This window comes from Schistocerca serialis, chromosome 11 (assembly GCF_023864345.2).
Source record: "Schistocerca serialis cubense isolate TAMUIC-IGC-003099 chromosome 11, iqSchSeri2.2, whole genome shotgun sequence".
Classification (NCBI taxonomy): Eukaryota; Metazoa; Arthropoda; class Insecta; order Orthoptera; family Acrididae; genus Schistocerca; species Schistocerca serialis.
Genome location: NC_064648.1, coordinates 85,704,163 through 85,727,721, shown reverse-complemented (window position 1 = coordinate 85,727,721; position 23,559 = coordinate 85,704,163). Strand labels below are relative to the sequence as shown.

Here is a 23,559-nt window from a genome sequence, read left to right as displayed (position 1 = left end):
GAGTATGGCACAACTGCAGAAATGTTAAAGACAGGATGAGATAACCTCGCAAGAAGAGTTTACGCACTCTTAACAGGAATATGGAGAACTGAAACCATTCCAATGGACTATACGTGCGTTGTATAAAGAAACGCTGTAGAGCAGACCCCAGCAACTACAGAGGACTATGTCATCTCCAAGCCCCGGGCTCAGGCAGTCAGGTGGCAGTTACTGCTTCACAGTCTAGGGATGGCACACATAGTTGCATCATAAATAAAGCGAGGACTAGGATGGACTATACGTCAGAGTATGGCCAATGTATGCCGATAACTATGGACTGGACCTCAGGGTTTAACTGGCGCGCCCATTACTGAGGCTGTGGAAGGGTTCAAAAGAGATAATGACTTTTCTGTCACCATTTCGATGCAGTTTTCCCCTTTGCTTGTCCTTCTACCCTTTTCATACTACGACAAAAACACTCCCACACTTATGATACTCAGGCTTTGTTTCTAGGACCACCTTTTTATCCCCTTTCTCACAGTTTAATTTTGCTTACTTTGGCTGAGTCACTTCTTCAGTGGTATCAACATGACTACTATGGACCCACAGGTTCAACGAAAGTAAGGGTGAGATTTGGGTGACTCTACATCTGAGGTGAATGGACATACACTGATTGCTATCCCAATTAGGTAGGTAGCTGATGTGCTAGTTCCTATGGTGACGAGTCAGTGGTAGTGTCCACTCTGAGATTTTTTTCACATGATCAAGCAGGTGTTCCATTGTCACGTGACAATTTTGTGCTGCTAGCATCCGGTGCAGGGAAGAGAGAAGGGTCGAATCTAGCATACTATTCAAGTAGATTTTTTCCTTGGATAAGATGTCAAAGAGTATGTCTGGAAAGTAATCGCTGTTGAGTGTGGTACTGGGTATAGTGGCAGGTAACCAGAAAGTAGCTGCTGAGATGTCACATTGTGTATCATTTATCAGCAGTCCTATACCTCCAGCTCTTTTCGCAGCACACCACCGAAATGACATTGTTCGTATCAACTACTGGTTCTGGTACTCAGAAAACCCTTTTTTTGTTTTAAGGAATTCAGTTTAACTTTGTAAAAACTTTCTGGGCCAGTCAGTTTCAGGCATCTGAGAGTGGAACTCAGTAGTGTACTGGCATGACAGGGATTGCGTGTTTTCGTTTTGTGAGACAGTCAGTGAATTTCCCACCTTGGCACTGCAGTATTTCCGTGGCGGAGAGTAGTATTTCCTCAAACCCATCTTCATTTTGAAGGACTGAACTGATCCAGAAATCATAAATTATAAAGAAACTTTAATACTTAAGGGACACGCTAAAATGTTTTAGATATACACTCACACATTCTCATTTTCTGTTAATTTACTTGTTATTACAAGTCTGCCCAACTACTTCAAAATAATAAATCGCTGTTTCCGTTTTACATTAAATTAGACATACGAGGGTTCTACTAAGTTGTAAAATTTCCGCTGAAAATTCTTTTTAACCTGTTCGTAAACCAAATGTATCCTGCAACATAAACATAAACACAAACATAACTATAATGCGTACTCATAAATGTCCTTAATAAGAAACATGGCCTAGTTCTTTCTCTAATTTTCTCCAACCACTTCCCTTTCCCATCAGAAGGAACTGCCGGTAATTTAGGCAGTGCTTCCAACTCGCACTGAAATGGACGAACTCTTCCTACATACACCACAGTATTTCAGGTCAGGAGTTGTAGTCTGGCATCAACTGGCGACGTCATGTCGAGTACCTGATAAAGTCATTGGCAACGCGAAATGAGCGTTTTCGTTATTCAAATGATTCAAATGGCTCTGAGCACTATGGGACTTAACTTCTGAGGTCATCAGTCCCATAAAACTTTGAACTACTTAAACCTAACTAACCTAAGGACATCACACACATCTTTTCGTTATTCCTTATGACACGTAAGGGTTAGATAACACTACCCATTGCCCAGCGTGATAGATACATCATTTCACCCTTTTGTTTTGGGTGCCTTCCTGTCTTTCTAGAGTCTTTGTATTCATCTTTGCAGCCTGCTCTCAGATAGTTTTACGTTCAGACTACATCTCCTGATCGGATAGGTTAATATAATTCTAAAGGAGAAGTCTTTTGTTTTTTGTTTTTTGCTGGAAATGATGTCGAAAGAGTATAGGCCTTTGTCTTCGTGGATTTTCGAGCTATACATGGGCTCGATGAATGGTAGGAAGGATTCACAATTATCATGGCTAGTATTTACATAGTAAATTAACATTTTGCCCACTGCCCCTTGAAGTCTTTCAATTCTGCTGTTCAGCTACAGGTGTGATGCATTAGTTCGTAACTTTTTTATGCGTAATAGTTACCATAAAATTAGTGCTTTGGTCAGTCATTGATGTTCCAAATTTCAACAAGTATCGATTAACCATAGCATGCATCACTGTGTCCGACTGTTGATTTGGTATAGTGATCATGGCCAAGTAATATGAGAAAGATTATAGTTAATACATATCGATTCCCTGTTGGGATTTGTGTGATGGGGTCTAGGATACCCAGTCCAATCATTCGGAATGGTCTATTCACCTTTGTAATGGGATTTAATGACAACTCATCTCAGCTCTTTGAGTGCAAAGAGTGCAGTTCTTTACATAACGCTCCAAATCTTGTTTACTTTTGGCCACCAGAAATTTTCCACAATGCTGCATGCAGTTGTGCTTCATCCAGTGTCTGCTAATATGGACTCGTCAGTCTGTATCAATAATTCGTTTAGAAAGCTTTCAGGCATGACTATGCATCAGATTCAACATGTTGGCTTGTACAGGCCTTCATTATCAAAGCTGCATTGTATATTTGCCTCATCAACTGCTGAGAAATCGGGACAGCGGCCTGGCCCCTGTGCCAGTCTTCCACGTTGGCTCTAATACATTCTACGGCATATGCTTTGCAATTCAATACATCTGCATCCCTGTGAGATTTCTGTGGATGATATACAACCTCAAAATCAAATTGGCTTGGCTGTAAAGCCCATGGGTCAAACGATCGGTCGGATCGTTTAATCTCAGAGGTCATTTTGACGCTGTCTAGTCTGTTAACAACTTAAAATGTTGTCCATAAAGATAGGGGCGGAAATAAATGATGCCAAAAATTAATGCAAGCATTTCTTTTCTAGCAGTTGAATAGCTTTCCTTGAGATTGTAGAGCTGTCTAGAAGCACATGCTGTTGGTTGTTTTCATCATCTATATCTCGGTTTAAAACACAGCCTAGGGCAGTGTTGCTTGAGTCATAACATTGTGTAAACAGTTTCTGATAGTCAGAAAAAGTAAGGGTGGGACCGCTGGTAAATTATTCTTTTAACTGCGCAAATACCACCCAGAAATCCGGAGTCAAATGAAAGTATATTTCCTTATTTTGCAAATACACTATGTGATCAAAAGTATCCGGACACCTGGCCGAAAATGACTTACAAGTTCGTGGCGCCCTCCATCGGTAATTCTGGAATTCAGTACGGTGTTGACCCAGCCTTAGACTTAATGACAGCTTACACTCTTGCAGGCATACGTTCAATCAGGCGCTGGAAGGTTTCTTGGGGAATGACAGCCCATTCTTCATGGAGTGCTGCACTAAGGAGAGATATCGATGTCGGTCGGTGAAGCCTGGCACGAAGTTGCCGTTCCAAAACATCCAAAAGGTGTTCAGTATGATTTAGGCCAGGACTGTATGCAGGCCAGTCCATTACAGGGATGTTATTGTCGTGTAACCACTCCGCCATAGGCCGTGCATTATGAACAAGTGCTCAAATGTGTTGAAAGATGCAATCGCCATCCCCAATTTGCTCTTCAAAAGTGGGAAGCAAGAAGATGCTTCAGACATCAATGTAGACCTGTGCTGTGATAGTGCCAACCAAAACAAAAAGGGGTGCAAGCCCCCTCAAAATGGCTCTAAGCACTATGGGACTTAACTTCTGAAGTCATCAGTCCCCTAGAACTTAGGATTACTTTATCCTAACAAACCTAAGGACATCACACACATCCATGCCCAAGGCAGGATTAGAACCTGCGACCGTAGCGGTCGCGCGGTTCCAGACTGAAGCGCCTAAAACCGCTCGGCCACTCCGGCCAGCTGGAAGCCCCCTCCATGAAAAACATGACTACACCATAACACCACCGCCTCCGAGTTTTACTATTGGCACTACACACGCAGGCAGATGATGTTCACCAGGCATTCGCTACACCCACACCCTGCCGTCAGATCGCTACATTGTGTACCATGATTTGTCACTTCACAAAACGTTTTTCCACTGTTCATTCATTCAATGTTTATGCTCGTTACACCAAGCGAGGCGTCGTTTGGCCTTTACCGGTATGACGTGTGGCTTATGAGCAAAATGGTACAAATGGCTCTGAGCACTATTGGACTTAACATCTGAGGTCATCAGTCCCCTAGACTTAGAACTACTTAAACCTAACTAACGTAAGGACATCACATACATTCATGCCGAAGACAGGATTTGGACGTCCGACCGTAGCAGCAGCGCTGTTCCGGACTGCTCGGCCACAGCGGCCGGCGGCTTATGAGCAGCCGCTCGACCATGAAATCCAAGTTCTCTCACCTTCCACCTAACTGTCGTGGTACTTGCAGTGGATCCTGATGTAGATTGGAATTCCTGTGTGATGGTCTGGGTAGATGTCTGCCTATTACACATTACATCCCTCTTCAACCATCGGCAGTCTCTGTCAGCCAACAGACAAGGTCGGCCTGTATACTTTTCTGCTGTACATGCCCCTCCACGTTTCCACTTCACTATCACATTGGAAACCGTGGACATAGGGATGTTTAGGAGTGTGGAAATGTCACGTACAGACGTATGACAGTAGACACACCCTATCAGCTAACCACGTTCGAAGTCCGTGGGTTCCACAGAGCGCCCCTTTCTGCTCTCTCACAATGTCTAATGGCTACTAAGGTCGCTGATATGGAGTACCTGGCCGTAAGCGGCAACAGAATGCACCTAATATGAGAAACGTATGTTTTTTGGTGTGTTCAGATACTTTTCATCACATAGTGTACTTCAGTAGTTTTGCTACCGCTGCAAATTTTGAAATGTATCGTCTGTAACTACTAGTGATCCAAAGATATGACTGTAACGCCTTTACTGTGGTTGGCATGGGTCGGTTCATACACTGTCTTGCCCAATAATGTGGCCTAAATAGTGGAAATCCTGTAATACTCACAATCAGTGTGGTGTCACCTGAAGGGTGAGCTGCCAAAGCAAGCTTGGTACCTCACAACACAACCAGAAGAGAAGATAGCCGCTGCAAGCTGCACTTGACGAATGAGCGGGACTGGCATAGCCGTGCACAGACATGTTTCGCTACGCCGCCACAACAGCCCTTCTACTTACAGTCGAGCACAATACCGCTCAGCCCTGTTCCTGAGCATCGACTAAGACGACAGCACCATCTCCTAGCAGTCCATCTGTCTGTATTGTATTTAAGCACGAATCTACTTGAAAGTTATTGTTAAATGTAGTCTGAATGAGAGACCTGTATCAAGTGATACATTATTGTTCAGAGACAGCTGAAAATACTTATGTCATTCCTATGTAAACTGATTGTACTACATAGTTAAGTACTCGTACTTCTTCTTATCTTTGCTACAATAAAGTGAACTAATATTTTGTGTGTATAGTATCCACTTGGTCTCTTCCTGGAGCGAAGCAAAGAACCCACCATTGTACTGATGAGTATATTTTCGTCCAGTAGAACGTGAAGTGGCGATCTTCTAAATTCAGGCTCAGGTGAGCTAAACATAACAGTTCAAACACCTCTCGTAGAGGTGCTCTTGGATATCCTTGGAGGAAACAATGATATCATTCAGATAGACCATGTATTGTTTTCGTTCCAGATCTCATAATACCATCTCTAACAAGCTTTGGAAAGTGACTGGTGCATGTTTTAAACTGATAGGCATGTGTCTGATCCAGTTCTCCAATCTCCGGTGGGAATTCTACAACACACAAGTATTAATTGGCAGATCAACTTCTATATTCCTGCCTTCCTGTAACTTTAAGTATTGAGGCTCATGAGTCGAATGTAAGAGACTTTATACACCGTTTGATTTCCTTATGCTGTATCCTGGGTGTTTGTCGTGATGTTCAGTTCTTTCAGCAGTAAAACCAAGATGAAACAATATGCCATCCAGCTACACTATGCACTTTTGTAGGCTTTTTCACGGTGTTTAACTAGCAAGTCCAGCTCAAGACTGGTATTGTACCTTATGCCTACGCTAGGCAGAAGTTCCACACACACCCGGGAATATCTTCTTACCACTCAGAAACCAAACAACGCTGAACCAAGCAAGTGACTACTTTTACCACCTATACAACTTAGTCTACTGTGCTGTAGGTTCAGATTAGTGGCATCAAGTACGTTCTGATGACGAACACCCTGATTTCATCTTCCATATATGCATGCAGACATTTAAGAATGGGGTGTCCCACCTGTCTGCAACTTTGACAGTTAAGTTTCAAGCACCCATTGTTCTGCTTTCTGCAGAGTGGTCTAATCAGCACGATTATAATCTGTTAATCCATTCGTATTAATATTCAGTTTTTGATATGGTCAACAAAACCTGCAACCAATTCTCCTTGTTTTGTGGTATACCATTAAATTGCTCACAATAATATCTAGAAGCAATCTTCTGTAACGTTCTACTAACCACTCTTGAAATCATGCAAAGGACTGAGCATCTCCAAAATTTTCATTGCACTCTACATGTTCTAGCATCCCCTGTTAATTTTAAGCGAGTCAAGCTTAAAAACTGCTCGTTCCTCTAGTATCCCTAACGTTGCAGCTGTATGTAAACTATCAAAAATGACAAAAACATCTTCCCACACCTGCCCAAAAATGGGACTACCAATGAGGCAGTACCTGCCTTATTACTGGCAGAGACATGCTAGAAGTTGTCTGTTCCCTCTTTCGTCCTTTGTGAGAATTCTTTCTGTCAGCAAAGCTTCATTATCTTTTTGAAACTTCACTATTTTCTTACATAACCCAATTTTCTTGACTTTAGTTGATCAACATTATCAAGCAAGAGACAGATGGCCTCCTGCACTGTCACTTTCTCACAGGTGGACATTGTTGCTTACCACTACCACAGGCGTACAAATAACACAGACAGAAAAAAGGAAAGAAAAAAACATAATGTGGCAACTCCCCCCCCCCCCCTCCAACAACCCTAAAGTAGCTTGGCACTCACTTGAAATCTTGTGCTGAGTGGTAATGCTGCTGCATTTTCTTCGTTTTTGCTGTTCTTTACTCCACCATTAAGTGTGCAACAGTTGTTTCTGGCAGTAAGTGTAATGGAGTGTTGTTTCCGGAAGGTGTGGGCAAGTGGTTCTCTGCTGGAGGTGGATGAAGGTGCAGTTCAATATGTGTTGAAATGACAAACATGAATTTTAAGACAAATATAAAAGAATGTATTAGATGTTGCAAGGTTGATGTTAATCACTGTAAATTTGCAGAACATGTTAAACAATATATCCAGGTACATGTATAGAGTAAGACATTAATAAATAATAGAAACAAAGGTATCATCTTAATACAAGGAAACTATCACATTGAGAAAGGTATACACACACACACACACACACACACACACACACACACACACACACACACACACACACACACACACACACACATATTGTGCTGAAAATGGTGTTCAGTGCTACACACAAAAGTACAAATTCACCACCAATTCAGCAACTTCATCTGTAGATAAATATTAACTCAAAGTAAATAATAAAATGTATATTGAACAAAATGTGCCTAGGTCAGGACTCTGCAACTTACTTGTACAGTAGCAAAATATTTAAGTTGAAAGTGATGCATAGAAATGTAAATGTGAGTGTCTTTCAAGTAAGTCACTGATGATGACTTAATGAACTGAAGTGAAACAAGTCTGGCACAAGAAATATTGCTTTTATTCAGTTGTAAGAGTTTATGCTAACTAAAGTCATTCCTACAGTATTAATAGCAGCTGAGGATTCGCAAAGCAACAACATTAAACCTATGACTATTCAAACAGGTCCTCTGTACAATGTCTTACATTGATCCTATTTTATGTGTATACACTAAACTTCAGAACAATTTAAGATACTGAACTTTTATAACAACTCTTCATTGCAGACTGACTGCATTTGTATGTGTCCTGTCAGTGAGTGGATATCTGCCATGTGCTTTACCTATAACTGAGCCTTTGTAACCAATTCATTTCATATTCCTATAAATTTGTTGCACTCAGGTATTACTGTTAGTTGACCAATTCCTAGAAAAACTTATTCCTATTGTATCATAGGACACTGCTTTTTGAATTTTTTGAAGTTAACAAATTTAAATTTTTGTACATTTAAACAAGTTGCCAATCTCTGCACAACTTTGATATGTTATCACATTCTGACTGGATATTTGTTAATATTTTAAAAATAGTACAACTTTATAGAGGACTACATAATCCGCAAAGAGTGTGAGCTTATCATTAATACTGTCTGTCACATCATTTCACTGTCATATGCCAGCAAAGGTTTAAAATCAGTATTAATTCCTATTCCTTAAAATGACAGGTGTGCATGGAGTGTGGCAATAGAGATATGATTAGGGTCCATTTCATACCGGAATATACAGAGAATGTAGTTTTTCAAACTATGAGCCTTTTCAGAAAACACATAACTTTCTTCAACAATATTAACTGTCAAAATGTTTATATATATGCCTCCAACTAGACTGTCGATATTATCCACATTGACAACTTCCTAACATAATTTCAGCAATCCCAAAATCAAGCTGACATTTTAATTACAATTTTATATAATATTGACAATCATTGAATGCTTAAACTGACCAGTCAGAAACACAAAATACTGCTACACTTGGCATCCATTTCTAGGGAACAACAGCCAACCGACTGTGAATGATTAATGTGACAGAACATATTTGGATAGTGAACATTATGCGTGAAATTTGGAAACCGTAAATAAACTGAATTAGTGTAACAGGAAACATTTTGGACAGTGGATTTTATGAGTGCATTTTTAAATTAGCCATTGAACAATATGTAATTAATATTGCAAGAAGTATTTGAGCAGTGAATATTGTCTTTGAATTTGAATATAGCCTGTGAACCGTAAATTATTAGTATGGCAGGAAACATTTTGTATAATAAGTACTACATGTGAACTTTGTAAATTGCCATTGAAGAATTCGTAGTTGCTATAGTAGGAATCGTTTCGAATGACTAATAAAAAAAGAGGCAGAGTTGATTATGTTGAACATTGAACATTAGGAGAAACTTTGAACTTGGACTGGTACTAAGGGTTATGTTGTTATGAACACTGACATTGAATATCTTTGAATGTGACATATGTTGATGTCAGTAATAGACAGCAAACATTAATGGAGGATATTTATTGTGGGCTGATATGGAATATTCACTATTACTGCACTACTGGCCATTAAAACTGCTGCACCAAGAAGAAATGCAGATGATAAATGGGTATTCATTGGACAAATATATTATACTAGAAATGACATTTGATTACATTTACATGCAATTTGGGTGCATAGATCCTGAGAAATCAGTACCCAGAACAACCACCTCTGGCCTTAATAACGGTCTTGATACACCTGGGCATTGAGTCAAACAGAGCTTGGTTGGCGTGTACAGGTACAGCTGCCCATGCAGCTTCAACACGATACCCCAGTTCATCAAGGGTAGTGACTGTTGTATTGTGACGAGACAGTTGCTTGGCCACCAATGACCAGACATTTTCAATTGGTAAGAGATCTGAAGAATGTACTGGCCAGGACAGCAGTCGAACATTTTCTGTATACAGAAAGGCCTGTACAAGACCTGCAACATGTGGCCGTGCATTATCCTGCTGAAATGTAGGCTTTCGCAGGGATCGAGCCAGGGTAGAGGCACAGGTCGTAACGTCCACTGCTGAAAGTGCCGTCAATGTGAACAAGAGGTGACCGAAACATGTAACCAATGGCACCCCATACCATCACTCCAGGTGATACGCCAGTATGGTGATGACGAATACACACTTCCAATGTGCGTTCACCGTGATGTCGCCAAACATGGATGCGACCATCATGATGCTGTAAACTGAACCTGGATTCATCCGAAAAAATGACGTTTTGCCATTCGTGCACTCAGGCTCGTCGGTGAACACACCATAGCAGGCGCTCTTGTCTGTGATGCAGCGTCAAGGGTCACATGGTCTCCGAGCTGATAGTCTATGGTGCTGCAAACGTCATCGAACTGTTCGTGCAGATGGTTGGTCCCCATCTGTTGACTCAGGGATCGAGACGTGGCTGCACGATCTGTTACGGCCATGCGGATAAGATGCCTGTCATCTCGACTGCTAGTGATACGAGGCCGTTGGGATCGAGCATGGTGTTCCGTACTACCCTGCTGACCCCACCAATTCCATATTCTGCCAACAATCATTGGATCTCGACCAACGCGAGCAGCAATGTCGCGATACGATAAACCGCAATGCTACAATCCGACCTTTCTCAAAGTCGGAAACGTGATGGTACGCATTTCTCATCCTTACGCGAGGCATCACAACAACGTTTCACCAGGCAACGCCTATCAACTGCTGTTTGTGTATGAGAAATCGGTTGGAAACTTTCCCCATGTCAGCATGTTGTAGGTGTCACCACTGGCGCCAACCTTGTGTGAATGCTCGGAAAAGCTAATCATTTGCACATCACAACATCTTCTTCCTGCCGGTTAAATTTCGCGTCTGTAGCACCTCATATTCGTCGTGTAGCAATTTTAATGGCCAGAAGAGTAGGAACTGTGCGAATGAATGTTTATTGACACATTGTTAATCTGATGATGGTGTGAAAACTACAAGTGAAGCTGGGGAAATGAAGACAACGTGATCATTGGATGGTGCAGACAGCTTTGAGATTGGCGACAGCAGAGGAGTGTTACCGTCGGCTAATGGTGATCCAGCTGACAAATCAAATCGCCGTGACGCTGTGACAGCTTGGTGGCAATGGCGGCTCTTGGCAGACAGCGTGCGTGACTTTGACTGTGGACAGTAGCAGTAGGCAGACTACTGGCAACTACCGGGGGTGTAGCCAGGTTAGTAGAAATGGCGAATGATTTTTGCAGTGATTAACGTAAGTTATACTTACAAGCTTATTAAAGGATGTTTTATAAGTAACTGCTATTGCCAGTCAGGCAAGATGAGTTCAGTTAATGAAAATGCTGGTGATGATATTGTCACATATGGAAGTGTTGTTAACAGTGAAAACAACATTAATGAGTTAATTAGTAGTGACAGTAATAATTCATTTTCATAAACTAATGTCAGAGTATAGAGTATGATGACATCGTTTTGGCAAGTAAGTAGCATTTTTTCACCGATATATGGGCGTTTAATGAAATTTTGTTATAACTTCCTGTGCCATTTTAGGACTTATGGTTTATGGACTGTTGCCATAGAGTAAAAAGAGCAACACGAATGATGTTAGTGAAAATAAGGGAAATCAAATGCCCTTTCTTTCTTTGGGCCTTGTCCTGCGCTATCGCGGGGTCGGCCATTGTTGTTATGGATTTGGCAGTGTTACTTGCAGAGGGTGGCTAGATGTCCTTCGTGCTGCCATCCAAACCCTCCTGGGACGTAAGTAGTGTACCCCAGCTGTGTGCGTGTAGTGTTAGCCATGAAATAGTGCAAACATGTTCAAATGTCTGTGAGACGTGTAACTGAGGTGGAACGTGGGAACCAGCACAGTATTCACCTAGCAGGATTTGGAAAATCGTCTAAAAGCCACATCCAGGCTGGCTGGCATACCAGCCCTCGTCAGTAATCCGCCAGCCGGATTCTATCTGGGGCTGGTGCGCCTACCTGAGTCCAGGAAACAGCACATTAGTGCTCTTGGCTACCCTGCCAGGTGGCAATGAAATGCACATACCGTGAAAAATAATTAAGATGGGTAGTAATATCAATACACACTCATGGTCGAAAAAAAAAACGGAACACTGTGTCTGGCTCGAATAGGGTGTTCATCTCCACAGTACATGCACATTAGTATGTTTTGAAGAAATGGTTAGCATTTCAGTCACCTCAGTTCAGTATGTGTCTTGTCACCTAGCAGATACAGGATCTGCCAGGGGTCCTCATAACTTGCATCATGCGTGATTTCATCCTGTGGTATAAACCTCCATGTTGCATTCACCTGGCTCGAAAGTTTGCATATGATTGTTGGCACTGGGTCACAGTGCTGCACCTGTCATTTCACCATATCCTACATATTTTATATTGGCGACAAGTCTAATGATCCGACGGCCCAAGGTAAAAGGACTTTCTGTGACACCAACAAGGCACATGTTTGTGCATCAACATGTGGTCATGCATTGTCTTGTGGAAAAATGGTTCTGGGATGTTGCGCAAAAAGGGTATAGCTACAGGTCACAGGATGTCACTCGAGTAGGTCACACTGGTCACAGTACCCTGATCAAGCACCAGCTGTGATTTTGGTTGTACACAATAGCACCCCACACCATAAGTCCTTGAGTTGGTGCTGTGAGTCCTGTGCAGATGCAGGCACATAATATCACTCTCTGTATTAGTCGCCAACCAAAATGCGGCCATCAGTTTCAAACAAACATTATCTGATGCCACTCCTGTTCAGAGTGACGTCATTAAATACACCATTGCTGTCTAGCATGTTTTTGCACATTCGTCAAAGCTAGGTGGAGAAGTGCACGGTGTGCACATAGCCCATGCCATAAGAAACGGCGACGGACTGTCGTTCTTGATAGTGTATGATGTGTTCCACGGTTGCACCAGAGCTGAGGAGGGAGCAGATCTGTCCTGTAATGCCATAAAGATGAGATGTCGATCTTCTTTAGGCGTGGTCTGGGTGGTCTGACCTAAAGCATCTTCTTGTGCTGTATGGCCTTCCGTGGACCACACTGTGCACACCCATTGAATTGCTGAAACACGTCGTCCCACAGAAGCAGCAATTTCCCAGATGGATACAACACATTCTCTCATGCCAATAATGAGCCATCTTTCAAGCTCAGTGATTTGATGGTGCATTCATGGATACATATCAATGTATCCTGCATGTCTGCTCATGTCATACAGATCGATTACCTTCGTTTTATAGCAACTACGTGAGCCAAAGGTACATTTTACCAGTGGGTGGTGTTGGGGGCATAATATCGATGTTGATCTTGGACCTGTGGACTGTCATTGTTCAGATGCTAATCATTCCTGCAGAAAAGACTTATGTACCTGTCCTGTGGGCGTGAACGTTCTACGTCTAGTCGTTCAAGGTGTTCTATTTTGTTCTTAACATTAATGTTCATAATTCTTTTTTAATTGTTTTGATGTCAAAGTTCTTTGAATATGCTTACTCGTTTTGGCTATTCGACGACCAGCTTCGGAATCTATAAAGGAATAAAAAATGTATATATCTACTACAATAAGAGATTAAAAACAAAGAAAAAAAATGAAAGTTCTTGGCAGATTGAAACTGTGTGCCGCACCGAGTCTCGACCTCGGGACCTTTGCCGTTTGCGGGCACGTGCACTACTTTCTGAGCTACGCAAGCACGACTCACGACAGGTCCCGTAACCTTAATTCCTCCCATATCTCGTCTCATACCTTCCAAACATCACAGAAGCTCTCCTACATACACTCCTGGAAATTGAAATAAGAACACCGTGAATTCATTGTCCCAGGAAGAGGAAACTTTATTGACACATTCCTGGGGTCAGATACATCACATGATCACACTGACAGAACCACAGGCACATAGACACAGGCAACAGAGCATGCACAATGTCGGCACTAGTACAGTGTATATCCACCTTTCGCAGCAATGCAGGCTGCTATTCTCCCATGGAGACGATCGTAGAGATGCTGGATGTAGTCCTGTGGAACGGCTTGCCATGCCATTTCCACCTGGCGCCTCAGTTGGACCAGCGTTCGTGCTGGACGTGCAGACCGCGTGAGACGACGCTTCATCCAGTCCCAAACATGCTCAATTAGGGACAGATCCGGAGATCTTGCTGGCCAGGGTAGTTGACTTACACCTTCTAGAGCACGTTGGGTGGCACGGGATACATGCGGACGTGCATTGTCCTGTTGGAACAGCAAGTTCCCTTGCCGGTCTAGGAATGGTAGAACGATGGGTTCGATGACGGTTTGGATGTACCGTGCACTATTCAGTGTCCCCTCGACGATCACAAGTGGTGTACGGCCAGTGTAGGAGATCGCTCCCCACACCATGATGCCGGGTGTTGGCCCTGTGTGCCTCGGTCGTATGCAGTCCTGATTGTGGCGCTCACCTGCATGGCGCCAAACACACATACGACCATCATTGGCACCAAGGCAGAAGCGACTCTCATCGCTGACGACGACACGTCTCCATTCGTCCCTCCATTCACGCCTGTCGCGACACCACTGGAGGTGGGCTACAAGATGTTGGGGCGTGAGCGGAAGACGGCCTAACGGTGTGCGGGACCGTAGCCCAGCTTCATGGAGACGGTTGCGAATGGTCCTCGCCGATACCCCAGGAGCAACAGTGTCCCTAATTTGCTGGTAAGTGGCGGTGCGGTCCCCTACGGCACTGCATACGATCCTACGGTCTTGGCGTGCATCCGTGCGTCGCTGCGGTCCGGTCCCAGGTCGACGGGCACGTGCACCTTCCGCCGACCACTGGCGACAACATCGATGTACTGTGGAGACCTCACGCCCCACGTGTTGAGCAATTCGGCGGTACGTCCACCCGGCCTCCCGCATGCCCACTATACGCCCTCGCTCAAAGTCCGTCAACTGCACATACGGTTCACGTCCACGCTGTCGCGGCATGCTACCAGTGTTAAAGACTGCGATGGAGCTCCGTATGCCACGGCAAACTGGCTGACACTGACGGCGGCGGTGCACAAATGCTGCGCAGCTAGCGCCATTCGACGGCCAACACCGCGGTTCCTGGTGTGTCCGCTGTGCCGTGCGTGTGATCATTGCTTGTACAGCCCTCTCGCAGTGTCCGGAGCAAGTATGGTGGGTCTGACACACCGGTGTCAATGTGTTCTTTTTTCCATTTCCAGGAGTGTACCCTGCAGAACTAGCACTCCTGGAAGAAATGATATTGCAGAGACATGACTTAGCCACAGCCTGGAGGATGTTTGCAGAATGAAATTTTCACTCTGCAGTGGAGTGTACGCCGATTTGAAACTTCCTGGCAGATTAAAACTGTGTACCGGACCGAGACTCGTACTCAAGTCCTTTGCTCTCCGCAAGCAAGTGCCCTACCAGCAGAGCTACTCAAGCACGATTCGCGACCCATCTTCACAGCTTTAATTCCGCTAGCAGTCTGTCTCCTACCTTCCAAACTTCACACAAGCTCTCCTGCATACCTTGCAGAACGAGCACTCCTGGAAGAAAGCATATTGCAGAGACATGGTTTCGCCACAGCCTGGGGGATGTTTCCAGAATGAAATTTTCACTCTGCAGTGGGGTGTGTGCTGATATGAAACTTCCTGGCAAATTAAAACTGTGTGCCGGAACTTCTGTGAAGTTTGGAAGATATGAGATGAGGTACTGGCGGAATTAAAGCAGTGAGGATGGGTCGTGAATCGTGCTCGTGTAGCTCAGATGGTACAGCACTTGCCCGTGATATGCAAAGTTCTCAAATACAAGTCTCGGTCTGGCACACAGTTTTAATCTGCCACGAAATTTCATATCAGCGTATATTCCACTGCCGAGTGAAAATGTCATTCTGGAGACAGAAAAAATATTAATAGGATATACCTCTTACTCTGCTGCACTGTAACAAGTCATGACAATGTAAAAATAATATGAGTCAAAACTGCAGTGGATGGTTCAGTCAGTACTTATAGGATGCAGAGCTATCCTAGAGGTCATTGATACATGTATAAGTATAGACAATTGTGCAGATTGATTAAAGGAAGTTTCATTTAAAAGAACAGCTACTTAAAGTATTCACAGTTGTATGAACGTAAGCAAATTTTATTTTACATTTAACCATCTGAAAACGCTACTGATCTTCTGACACTTCACAGCTCATCAGAATTTATCAAAATGTTCAAGACGTAAAAATCGATTACAGAAATCATTGTAAAATGCAATACATTATGATGGTTCTAGGATTAATATCATGAAGGAAGAATACGGAATAAATGAGATTTAATGGTAGTTTTGTATATCACGTCTGCTACCATTCTTGTACATGGGGTGACATGTAATTTCTTTCAAACAAGAGGCACATTTTTTTGTGTTTGAGGGATGTTTAGTATCTTATGTTTAATATCGAAGGTAACTTCATGGCAAATTCTGTAAAGAAGCTGACAAGAATTCCATCGGATTCAGGAGCTTTGTTTAATTTTAGTCGAAGGGGCCATGTCTCTTTAAAGTGAACAACAAAGGTTCTCGGGTCGCACGGAGGTTGTTGGCAAACTGGAAGGGTCTTATAGCGGCCCTATGCAGTTACATTCTTGTACGTGTCAATGTTGTAACATCTTTCCTCCCGTCCTTCCTTTTCTCCCCACAGTTCATGGTAACGCCACAGGAGGGCACGAAACAGCGGGGCTGAAAAAACACCCTTTGCTATTTTGGATAGCGATCAAATACGTCAAAAAGTACTGTGTGAGACGTATTTCAGCAATTTTTCATTGTTAATTTACGATTAGGCTGGAGACTTCACTTAGTGAAAAAAAAAAAAAAACTGGATCCAGTCAACGGTCACAATATTAGATTTCTTAATGACAGGAGTGAACTAGGTGATACGTATCTGGAAAGGGTTTCATGCTAAGTTAGAGTACACATCATATACTGAGCGAAAGAGATGTATGATACCCAATTCACAACGAAACACGTTTGTCATATGACACCACCATAATCTAGGCCTTGGGAATTTGTAACAAACATAGTTTAATCCGTTTAGCATTTACTAGGCAATACCAGCTCATGTGTGATATAAATTCAGAGAACAATGTTGTGTTATTTTAACGGTGTTATAATTAGTGTATAACAAAATCCTTGTATGACAAATACCTGAGGAAGAATCCTGTAACTATTTCTTAATGCTATAAATATCTCACTGTGTTATTGAAATAACTCACAATATTATAGCCAAATCTGCCCACTAAATTTGTTTACAATGCTGATAAAGTCTACTTATTAATCTGGCTCAACAACATAAGTACTTTTCGATCATCATCAATGTTGAGAATCAGCGTTAGCACTGCCAGTGAACCAAAATGAAATAATCTTCTTCGCTGCTACTTATTTTGGACAATTTTTTCCACGAAACGATTTATGCCATGACCTCTTATTATTTTGCATTATCGCGAAACTCTCGTCCAACATGAAGTCCCAAGCGACTGAAAAATGCGCAGGTGACTCCTGTACATAATAAGGGTAAAATAAGAATCCCGCAAAATTACAGATTGCAATCCTTAACTTTGTTTTGCTGCAGAATTCTTGAACATATTCCGAGTTCGAATACAGTGAAAGGGAAAAGCTTCTGTCCATAAATCAACACGGACTTGGAAAGGATCACTCGTGTGAAACGCATCTTGCTATTTTTTCACATGAATCCTATGAACCATGGATGAAGGGCAACAGGCAGATTCCGTATCCCTAAATTTCCGGAAAGTGTGTGACACAGTGCCTCGCTGCAGACTGTTAATGAAGGATGGAGCATACTGTTTAGGTTCACAGATACGTGAATGACTCAAAGACTTCTCATGTATTATAATAGAATTCACAATGTTCTCCTTGATGCCGAGAGTTCATCAGAAATAGGTTGGTTGGTTGGTTTGTTTGGGGAAGGAGACCAGACAGCGTGGCCATCGGTCTCATCGGATTAGGGAAGGATGGGGAAGGAAGTCGGCCGTGCCCTTTCAGTGGAACCATCCGGGCATTTGCCTGGAGTGATTTAGGGAAATCACGGAAAACCTAAATCAGGATGGCCAGACGCGGGATTGAACCGTCATCAGAAATAGGGATATTGTCAGGCGTGGCCCAGGAAGAGTGACAGGACAACTCTTTTATATTCTAATACATAGAGAACAGACAGGGTGAGCAGTAATCTGTAGCTCTTTGCTGAAGATGTGAGGGCAACTGCCTGTACGCATAGTTCTACATGAGAAGAGACAGTATCATAAGGTGATATCATCCTTCCTCCCCTCTAAGGAGGTCTCATTACCAACAGAATCTTCACTGCTAGGTGAGATGATTTGTTCGATTCCATCAAGTTCAAGTTAGGTTCGTTCTGGCAATGATGTATCAACAGGACCACTAAGATCAGCAGTCCAGGAGAGAGAAAATTTATTCAGTGTTAAAACATGGGGAGTCTTCTGAATATCTGATTGAAATGAGATAACTACACAGAACTAGAAAAGTGCTAGTTACACTAATGAGCGCAAATTGCACAGCCAGCCGGGGTGGTCGAGCGGTTCTAGGCCCTACAGTCTGGAACCGCGCGACTGCTACGGTCGCTGGTTCGAATCCTGCTTCGGGCATGGATGTGTGTGATGTCCTTAGGTTAGTTAGATTTAAGTAGTTCTAAGTTGTAGGGGACTGATGACCTCAGAAGTTGAGTCCCATAGTGCTCAGAGCCATTTGAACCATTTAAAATGCAGTGTTTGTAGCACATGACATATTGTTTCCTATTAAAAACCCTAACAGAGAGCTGGATGACAGGACCGACAGCCAGGACAATAAAGATTTAAAGCATCATTCGAAACTGTAAGAAAAATATGTCACAAAAATACAGTGGCAAAAGGAACTGAAATGGATGAAGGTGGACTTGGGAATAACACCGAAAACCTGAGGAAATTAGAGAGATCTTTGGAACCTGCAACGGAAAATCTTCGCACTGTTGAACTAAACTTTCAAATATAATCCGCTCCAATTTCCATCACCAACCTCTGGAGGTTATTTATTGTCTCCCGGATGTATAGTCATCAACTAATATCTGATTTACAAGCGCACATATTAATAAATAGCCCTAATTATACCACAAGGAAATAAGTAATTGTACACAAAAATACCAATGTACATGTTCAAGACAGCTAAAAATTACTTATGTTGGACATAGGGTATCGGCAGTGTAGAAGGTTGTCAAGAACCTCGCTGTATTGCACATCACATTGTAAACTGTCATTTTCGACCGTGAAATTTTGAAAATGAACGGCGCAAGGGAAGTGGTACTTTCATTGACACCATGTATGCCACTTGCTGAGGCCTTTTCGTGTCGAATCTGAGCGTATGTGTGTGATATCTTTTCCTCTGTCATCCATAACAAAACAACATGACTTCAAAGCCAGGCATCGCTAGTATGACTTCCATCTCAGAGGCATCAAGTGAAGGGGTGAGATGTGAGTAAGCAGGTGGAGGAGGTGACTACCTTCCCATAGTGTGACACGTCCGCGTCGGCGTTTGGCAGAATTGTGGTGAAATTTGGTGCTAATGTGAAATTTATAATCCACTGCACACCTCACATGAACTTCAGAGCTCAGGACTTTCATTGCATATGTCGACACATTGCTGTTTTGAAGCGTCACCGAGCTTGAAGGTGACATCACAGGGCACCACGCTTTTAGAACATTACAGAGGAAGGGTCGAGACACCTTCGACCAAATTTTACACGTCTTCGTCGTAATGGTGGAGAACGGCGCGGTTTCAAAAAAGTGACCTTTTATGCTTTTGTTCAGTGGTGATGTTGATAAAGTCAAATTTTCTGACATGATGATGATGTTGAGAGCGTCTAGTAATTATAGGTAATGAATCTGTATTTAGAAGGTGCAGGACGGAATATTATTTAAGAAGGATACGTGTGGGAGAGGTATGAGCAACTGAATGCTGCAATGAGAAGATGGGCGCCGTGAGGTAGCCACGCAGTCTAGGGCATCTTGCCACGGTTTGCGCAGCTCACCTCGTTGGAGATTCGAGTCCTCCCTCGGGCATGGGTGTATGTGTATATTGTCCTCAGCGTAAGTTACTTAAAGTTCGATTAAGTAGTGTGTAAACCTAGGGACTGATGACCTCATCAATTTGGTCCCATTCGTGGTTGCCACAAATTTCCAATTTTGAGAAGATGGTGGTACTGCAGGTAGCTAGTAAGAGGAAGGGTTTGAGACTTTATTTGGTGTGGAACAGATGTGGTGTTATAGCTGGAAGGGCTGTGTATATCTCTGCAATTACTGGTCAGTCACGGGAAGGGAGGAAGTTAAAATTGTTCTGAGAAAGGCTAATGAATGTTTGGAGTAGTAAAGTGAATATGGTGACACCAGTGCTGTAATAAGCAAGAGTTATAAAATAAGGTGGACCTATGCAGTACTAGGACTTAAGTTGTGACAGATGTTATGCAAGTGAATGTGTTGTAAGTGACTGAGATGGTAAGGAAGTATTATAAATTTATGTACTTATTTAGTATATGGCGGTACATAAGTGTATTTTATAAGCACTTAAAATGAAACTGATACATTGTACGATAAAAGACACGAATCAGTACAAGCATGATTGTCTATACAGGGTGAATAATGTAAAATTTGTGCTGCAAATGTTGTGGAAGTGTAAAGTGCTATTTGCGTAGTTTTCACAGTTGCAAGGGGCTCGTATTGTTACACAACCAACAGACTGTAATAATACTCAGAAAATGTACTTTTTGTGCAAACATACACTTTCTTAAATGGAACAATGCCTATTTACATTAACAAACTAAAATTAGGGTAAATTAGACTGTCAGCTGCGTTCGTTGCAAAATTCTAGTGCAAGTCGTTTCCGAGACATCATATTTTGAAAAAGTTCATGCAGTGTCGGCAGACTTGCCAACACTACGCACACTAAATGAAAGAGGCGGCCAAGATGCACGCGCTAACTCCCGCAGGCGGGCGTTAGATCTGAAACAGGATACGTAATGAATGCTATAAAGAAAAGTACGTAGCTGCTGGAATACTTAACTTTAATCCATCATTTGTATACAGCGTTCTTGATGATACAAGTGAGACTCTCTCTAGATAAATGCAATGTAATGCTAATGGCGCCTTGCTAGGTCGTAGCCATTGACTTAGCTGAAGGCTATGCTAACTAGCTGCTCGGCCAATGAGCGATGCTTCGTCCGTGTAGTCGCTAGCAAAGTCGTCCGTACAACTGGGGCGAGTGCTAGTATGTCTCTCGAGACCTACCGTGTGGTGGCGCTCGGTCTGCCATCACTGACAGTGGCGACACGCGGGTCCGACATGTACTAATGGACCGCGGCCGATTTAAAGCTACCACCTAGCAAGTGTGGTGTCTGGCGGTGACACCACAGTTCACACACCAACACTTGTGCAATACCTGTGGTAGCACACACTAAAGAACAACAAAAGTGCGTACACCAGTTATGTTGAATGTCATATTTTGAAACGTATCCACACTGACACTAGCCGGCCGCGGTGGTCTAGCGGTTCTAGGCGCTCAGTCCGGAGCCGCGCGACTACTACGGTCGCAAGTTCGAATCCTGCCTCGGGCATGGATGTGTGTGATGTCCTTAGGTTAGTTAGGTTTAAGTAGTTCTAAGTTCTAGGAGACTGATGACCATAGATGTTAAGTCCCATACTGCTCCGAGCCATTTGAACCATTCTGAACCACACTGACACTTATACAATACCTGCGATAGCACACACTAAAGAACAACGTTGCATTCAAAATGATCACTGGCCGCAGCAATAAGCGGTTCTTGTATGGCATGGAACCACTGCTGCACACTTGCTAGCATTTCAGCAATGTATGAACCGGCTGGAGAAATACATTGTTGCATATCATAAGGTGTAGTTGGAATGTCCTTATATACAACATAGTTCAGCTTTCCCTACAGAAAAAAAGCCTACAAGCTTAAAATCTGCGGAATGGGCCAGCCAAGGTACAGATCCTTTGCGTCCAATCCAACGATTTGGAAACAATTTGTGTAGACATACTGTAGTGCTTCGAACACTATGGGCTGCACAGCCATCATATTGGCACCACAGGTACCTCTTAGTCTGCTGAGGAACGTCTTCTAGCATGCATAGAAGATGGTCTGTTAGGAGACTGCAATGCTTGTGCATGTTCTGTTTTCTGTCTATGAGCTGATCGTTCACTATGTCACACCATATGTTTACACTACATGGATGCTGATGTTCCACCCATCAAAACCAACAGGGATTGCTGACAGACCAATAGTGCTTGTTTCGGCGGTTTTCCTGGCATTGGTAGGTAAGACAGGGTATTCCAGATGTATCACAAACCTTGTGTCGTGATGAAGCCACGCTTAATGTCCATGCACAGAAGGTCACACGAGTTTCATAATCGTTTCCATGTAGCTCTTGATGAAAAGGGATGTGACAGTGATGGAACCTGTGCAGCTGGGGAAATCATAGGACGCTTGGCTGATTTATGCCACTTGTCTACTGGCTGCTGGCTGGGATGTTCAGCCACTTGGTGCATGTCTTTTGATTTAACATTACTTTGGCTACTTGTGCATCAGTCATGAAGAGATGATGACAAGGACACAAATCCAGTCTCAAGCAAATAAAATCCTCAGCCCAGCCAGAAACTGAGCTCACAGCCTCATGATCAGAAGTCAGTAACACTAACTACAAGACCATAAGCTGTTGACTGCAGTTACGTAATCAGAAGCAACCATATCTTTATTAATTATGCATACCACTGCTGGCATAAGTAATTAGTTATTTTGTGGAACTGTCCCAGTGGGATGGTGATCATAATGTTTTCTAATAATTACTCTTGTTCCTTTCAGTTTTGGCAAACAGCGAGCTCTTCTAACATTTCAGACTCATAGTGATTAGCACTAGTTTTCACCAACATTGTAAGTAGGAAACGAAACTGCCCTTTTCGGCTGTGGATGAACTGTCCATCTCACAGCTATACTTAGGTATCGACTGCATTGCTTCCAAATGGTTAGGCCTGTAATTGCATAGGCATTATAATTTAACGTTTTGGGATGACTTAGTGTTATAATAAAAGGAGTGAGCAATCACTGTTACATATCTGTGAATATCATTTCTCAGATGTTCAAATCACTTACTGTTCACATAATATTCTACTTATACTCTAATATTTAGTTATCTATGTCACACATCCAGCTATTACAGTTTTCACAAATGTTAACATGCTTTCAAGACATTAACATGGCTGTATTTTTATTGCAAAAAAAAAAAAATCGCACCCTTCACATGATTGGCTGTTCATTTATTTGAAAATTTATACCATAAGGTGTGAAATACTGAATTTCTCTTTTTAGGAAAAATTCAAGATATTCTTTCATTCTTTCACTGCATCTTAGTCATGATACAGAAATTTTTGCAGCCTAATAGCACATTTTGAACTTTTATACTGAAGGATTCAACTTCATTTTCAACCACTATCAACTGAGCTGTGAGAGATGATTGATATCATTGTCAAACCAATATCTTCATACTTAACAGGTACATGTGAATGGCTCACTGCCTATTTCAAAACTTCCAC

At 42.6% G+C, this 23,559-nt stretch overlaps 1 protein-coding gene across 2 annotated transcripts in view; it reads left to right on the top strand.

Moving 5' to 3' along the window:
• Positions 1-23,559, top strand: part of LOC126427296 (zinc finger protein ZFP2-like) — a 276,401-nt gene that overhangs the window by 210,508 nt on the left and 42,334 nt on the right. The gene's annotated exons all lie outside the window — the stretch shown is intronic.